The sequence below is a fragment of the Dreissena polymorpha genome, chromosome 7 (genome assembly GCF_020536995.1).
Source record: "Dreissena polymorpha isolate Duluth1 chromosome 7, UMN_Dpol_1.0, whole genome shotgun sequence".
Lineage (NCBI taxonomy): Eukaryota > Metazoa > Mollusca > Bivalvia > Myida > Dreissenidae > Dreissena > Dreissena polymorpha.
The window spans coordinates 99,429,510-99,435,435 of record NC_068361.1 but is presented as its reverse complement, the minus strand read 5'-3'; positions in this window follow the sequence as shown (position 1 = coordinate 99,435,435).

Sequence of the window (5,926 nt, the reverse complement as noted above, 5' to 3'; positions counted from 1 at the left end):
CTGTACATTAAATCATAGCATGTCTATCCGAAATAAACGCTGGAGCAACTAGAGATTTACTCTTATATAACGAAAGCATATTGAGAAAACGCTATAGGCATGCTGAACAAAAACATGGTCCTGAATGGATTACAGGGTATACACGTGTAAACATTAAGTATGCAGCCCCAGAATAAGTTGTATTAGTTATTCATGGGAATGCTGTGCTGCTGGAGCAGCGGAAGTTTTACATTAGTATACTTCACAAAACACTTTGTTTAAAATTACCACTAATGCTGGATATACACAGACATAGACAAAGTCAGTGCGTACATTACATGCAAGCATAATAATTAAACTATTATGGTAAAATGTATATACTCCTACAGGTGTTTTATTTGCCTACCATGTACATGTATGCATATTCAGGCGTACCCGTAATGCATATTACATAATAGTAGGGCGATATCAGAATAAGTATTCCGTTCAAATGAGAGTCACAATGATATAAGAAATTTTTATCGAGATCATGTAAGAAGTGAATGAAGACAATTTAAAATATGCGTGAATATGTTAACGTTTGTTTTCTGTTGTGTTTTTTTTTCAATAAAATCATACATTCTACATTTATAAATATCGTTCAATGTCATATCCAGCTATAATTTGACATCATAAAGAGAATGCACAAATATTCTTCGACATAATACTGTTTAAGTAGAAAACCTAATAAATGCGTTATAGAAATTAGCAGAAGCTAAAATTGTGATAACATTGTTTCTACAAGCCCTTAATGTAATAAAATGACAGCACAACACTTTGTATTCATATGTTGTTTTTCTTCCAGTCAGTATGAATTTATAAAACCAAACATAGAATTGCACACTGTGATAAAAATGTGGGAAAGTATATAAAAGAACTTATTAATAAAACTTTATGTCTAAGAATGAATAATCAGATGTAATTATGAACTAGATTGTTGACAATGCTATTTTCCTGACATCTGTGTTTACACCTGTGATAATAGAGATAAAAAATGTTTAAAACAACATAAATTTGTATGCATAGTTATTTCAGTAATAATATGGCGAAACATAAAAATTAATAAACTATTTCATCTAAGCAGTTGGATTTTTAATCTAACATCTAGTTTAATGTTGATGTTCTATTTCATGTTGAATGTTTTTGTTTCTAAATGCATTGTTATAGACTTATTTATTTATATAAATTGAACTTAAATCATCCGACGACAAAAATAAAAGCTTTCACGTACTTCGACTGAATGTTGTGTAAATGGCATACCCATAGTACAGACGCTTTTTCGTTGGACAAATAATTGTATGCTTTGCTGAAATCCATCATGGTACTTAATTATAAATTCACGAACACTGAAATTAAATATATTAAAGGGATCTTTTCACGGTTTGGTAAATTGACAAAATTGAAAAAAGTTGTTTCAGATTCGCAAATGTTCGGTTTAGTTATGATATTTGTGAGGAAACAGTATTACTGAACATTTGCAATCGTCTAATATAGCCATTATATGCATCTTTTGACGATTTGTTGTCGTTTAAATTTATAAAACTATAAAGATTGCTTATATAAGGTATAAAATACGCATATTATGTATGCTTGGCAGGATAGCTTAGTTGGCAATGCGTTTTTACTTAAGGATTCCGGGGGTCACTGGTTCGAGCCCTGCTGCGGGCTACTTTTTTTTCCTTTTTTAAATTTTATTTTTGATTTTTTACTGGAGCTTTTAAAATTTAATGTTTACATTTATCAATATAAAGCATTTAATGACAAACTTCAAAACATGCCAAAATCTGTGAAAAGGCCCTTTTAAAGATATCAAAACTGATGGAATTGTGTTAACGATCATCATAACATAGATTACATGCACTTTAAAACATGACATTTCTATCATAAATAAATGCTGGTGCATCTAGAGTTTTACTCTTATATAATGAATGCATATTTAGAAAACGGTATATGCATGCTGATCATAAAACATGGTCCTGAGTGGATTACATGGTATAAACGAGTAGACATATTATGCAACCGAAGAATATGTTCGAAAAAGCGCTTTGCTTAAAATTCCCCCTCATGTTGGAAATACTCACACATACAAAGAATCCGTTTGTTCATGCCCGCGAAATAATAAGCTATTATATTTAAATATATATATTCCTACATGTATTTTTATTTGACTACCATATATGTGTTAAGGCGTACACTGTATGCATATTACATGAGCACAGGGCGATATATTTCGTACAAATGAGAGTAACAATGCTAAGAGGTTACTATTTATCGAGAAATAAGTTGTGAATAAAGTCAATTGAAAATATACGTGAATATGTTTACGTTGTTCTGTTTTTATTTTTATAAAAACATCATACTATTTAAATGTATTATATGTCGTTACATTTTATATGACGATATTTAATCTGACACCATAAAGAGAATGCGTTCATATACTTCGACATAATACTGTTTGCGTAGAAAGCAACATACATTCTTACATAAAATAATCAGAAGCTAAAATATTGCTGCAAAAAGCCCTTAATATAAATAAATGAAAGCACAAAACTTTGTATTTATTTGTTGTTGTTTTTTCTTCCAGCAATGGCACACTGTGGAAAATGCAACCGATTGCTGGAAATGTATATAAAATACATAATAAAAATATCTTTCTAAGAATGAATAAGCAGATATAATAATGCACTTAAAACGACAACATTTCTATCCTAAATAAACGCTGGAGCAAGAGTTTTTCTCTTTCTTATATAATAAACGCATATTTAGAAAACGATATAGGCATACTGAACATAAAACATAAATGGATAATAGGGTATACACGTGTAAACGTAAATTATGAAGCCCAGAATATGTTTTAAAAAGCACTTTGTTTAAAAATTAACCTGATGATGGAAATACACACACATTGAAAGAATCCGTTTGTCAATGCAAGCGAAATAATAAATTATTATGTTGAAATGTACATATTCCTACAACGTTTCTATTTGACTGCAATATATGTGTATTCCGGGGTACATTGTATGCATATTACATAAGAATACGGCGATATCAGAATCAGTATTTTGTACAAATGAGAGTTACAATGCTATAAGGTTAATTTTTATAGAAAACACCTCAGCAGTGAATCAAGTCAATTTACAATATGCCTGAATATGCCACGTTTTCTTCTGTTTGTTTTTTATTAAAATAATCATCATTACATCTACATGTATTATATATCGTTAATTCTTATATTAAGATATTTAATCTGACACCATCAAGAGAATGCGTACAGATATTTCGACATAATACTGTTTTAGAAGAAAACAAAATAAATGCATAAAATAAATTATCAGAAGCTCAAACTTTGATCACGTTCCTGCAACAAGCCTTTATTATACAAAAAGACATAACACAACTTTTTATATATACTTTCTTTTCTTCCAGCAAGTCCAAATGAATAAACCAAACATGAAAATGAATATAAAATACATGTACATTAAAAAATATACTGCTAAGTATAAAGAAACAGATACAATTATGCACTATATTGTTGGCAACGCTATTTTTCCAACATATGTATTTACAAATGTGATTATAATAGAAAGTATTTGTTTAAGAATAGGATTTATTTTTATGCTTAGTTATAACAGTATTTATATGACAAAACAGACATATAAATAAACTATTTCATCTAAGCAGTTGGATTTTGTATTTTGAATCATTTTTAAGGTACTTCGACAAAACGCTGATTTTAGGGCTAACCAATAGTAAAGCCTCCATTTCGTTGGACAATTACGTGTATGCTATGCTGACAATATCATAGTACTACATTAACGAAAACGGTAATAAAATAAATATAACATATCACATCTTTAGGATCATAAATTACATGTACTTATTTCTATCATAAATAAACGCTGGAGCACCAGAGTTTTACTCTGATATAATGAACGCATATTTAGAAAACGATATAGCCATGCTGAACATAAAACATGGTCCTGAATGGATTGCATGGTAAACACGTGTAAACAAAAGTAATGCAACCCCCGGCATGTGTTTTTAAAAGGTCTTTGTTAAAAATCCCCAAGTGATGGAAATACACACGCATGGCAATAATCAGTTTGTCCATGCAAGCAAAATAATTAAAATAGTATGCTTAAATGAATATATGTTCCTACATACGTTTTGTATTTGCTTAACATGTATGCATATTCAAGCGTACACTGTATGCACATTACTTACCAATAAGGCGATATCAAAATCAGTATTTCGCGCAATGGGAGTTACAATGCTATAAGGTAAATATTTATCCAGAACACAGAAGTAGTGCGTCAAGTCAATTTTAAATAGAGGTCAATATGTTTACCATTATTTGTTTGTGTTTTTATAAAAAAAATGCATCATACAATTTTTATTCTTTATATATCGTTATATTTTATATGAATATATTTTGTTTGACATATTAAGAAAATGCGTGCATGTACTTCGACATTATACTGTTTCAGATAAAAATATATCAATAAAAGAAATTATCAGAAGCTAAAACCTTGATCACGTTGCTGCAACAAGCCCTAAATGCCAACACAAAAATTTGTATTGATACTTTTTTTTTCTTCAAGCAAGTCCGAATGAATAAAACCTAACATAGCTTTGCACAAGGTGAGTAATGTAACCTAACGCTGAAAAAGTATATAAAATACATAAAATTAAAGCTACACGTCTAAGTATGAAGAATCAGATAAAATTATGAACTAGATTGTTGGCAATTCTACTTTCCCAACATTTGTGTGTACACATGTGATTGTAAGAAAAAGTATTTGTTAAAGATAAGGATTTATTGTTTTGCAAAGTAATTTCAGTATTCATATGACTAAACATAAACATTGATAAACTATTTAATGGGTTTAAATGGTGACGTACTATTTAAGGTATGTATTTTTTTGTTGCCAAAATCATCGCTATAGACTTTTTTTTTAATTTTACTTAAATTATCCGACGATTAACATTAAAGCTTTCAGACACTTCGACTTAATGCTGTTTTTAGGACATACCCATAGTACAGCCTCCTTTTCGTTGGACAATTACTTGTATGCTACGCTGAAACCCGGCATGATACGTAAATATATATTCACAAAAAGGTAATGAAATATAATATAATGAAAGATATCACAACTGTTGAATTTTGCTAACGTCCATGATCAGAAATTACATGTGCTGTAAAACATAACATTGCTATCATAAATAAAAGCTGGAGAAACTAGAGTTTTATTCTTATATAATGAACGCATATTTAAACAACGTTAAAGGCATGCTGAACCTAAAGCATGGTCCTGAATGGATAACAGAGTATACGCTAGCAAACACAAGTTATGCAACCACGGAAATATCTTTTAAAAAGCTCTTTGCTCTAAATTTCCCCTAATGCTGGAAATACTCACACTTAAAAAGAATCAGTTTGTACATGCAAGCGAAATGATTGAACTATAAAGATAAAATGTATACATCCCTACATGCGTTGTTATGTCAATACCATATATGTTTATTCAGGCATACACTGTATGCAAATTACAGACGAATACGGCGATGTCAGGACAAGATTCTCGTACAAACGAGAGTTACACTGTTATGAAGTTAATATTTATCGAGAACACATTAGAAGTGTTTCATGTCAATTTACAATATGCGTGAATATGTTGATGATTTTCTGTTTTTATACAACATATAACATTACATCTACATTTTTATATTTCGTTGATTGTTATATCAAGATATTTTAGTTTGACAGCATTACGAGAATGCGTTCATATTCTCTGACATAATACTGTTTTTGAATAAACCAATTAAATGCATCATAGAAATAAGCAGCAGCTTAAACGTAGATCAAATTGCTGCGACATGCGCTTAATATAATGAAATGCCAACACAA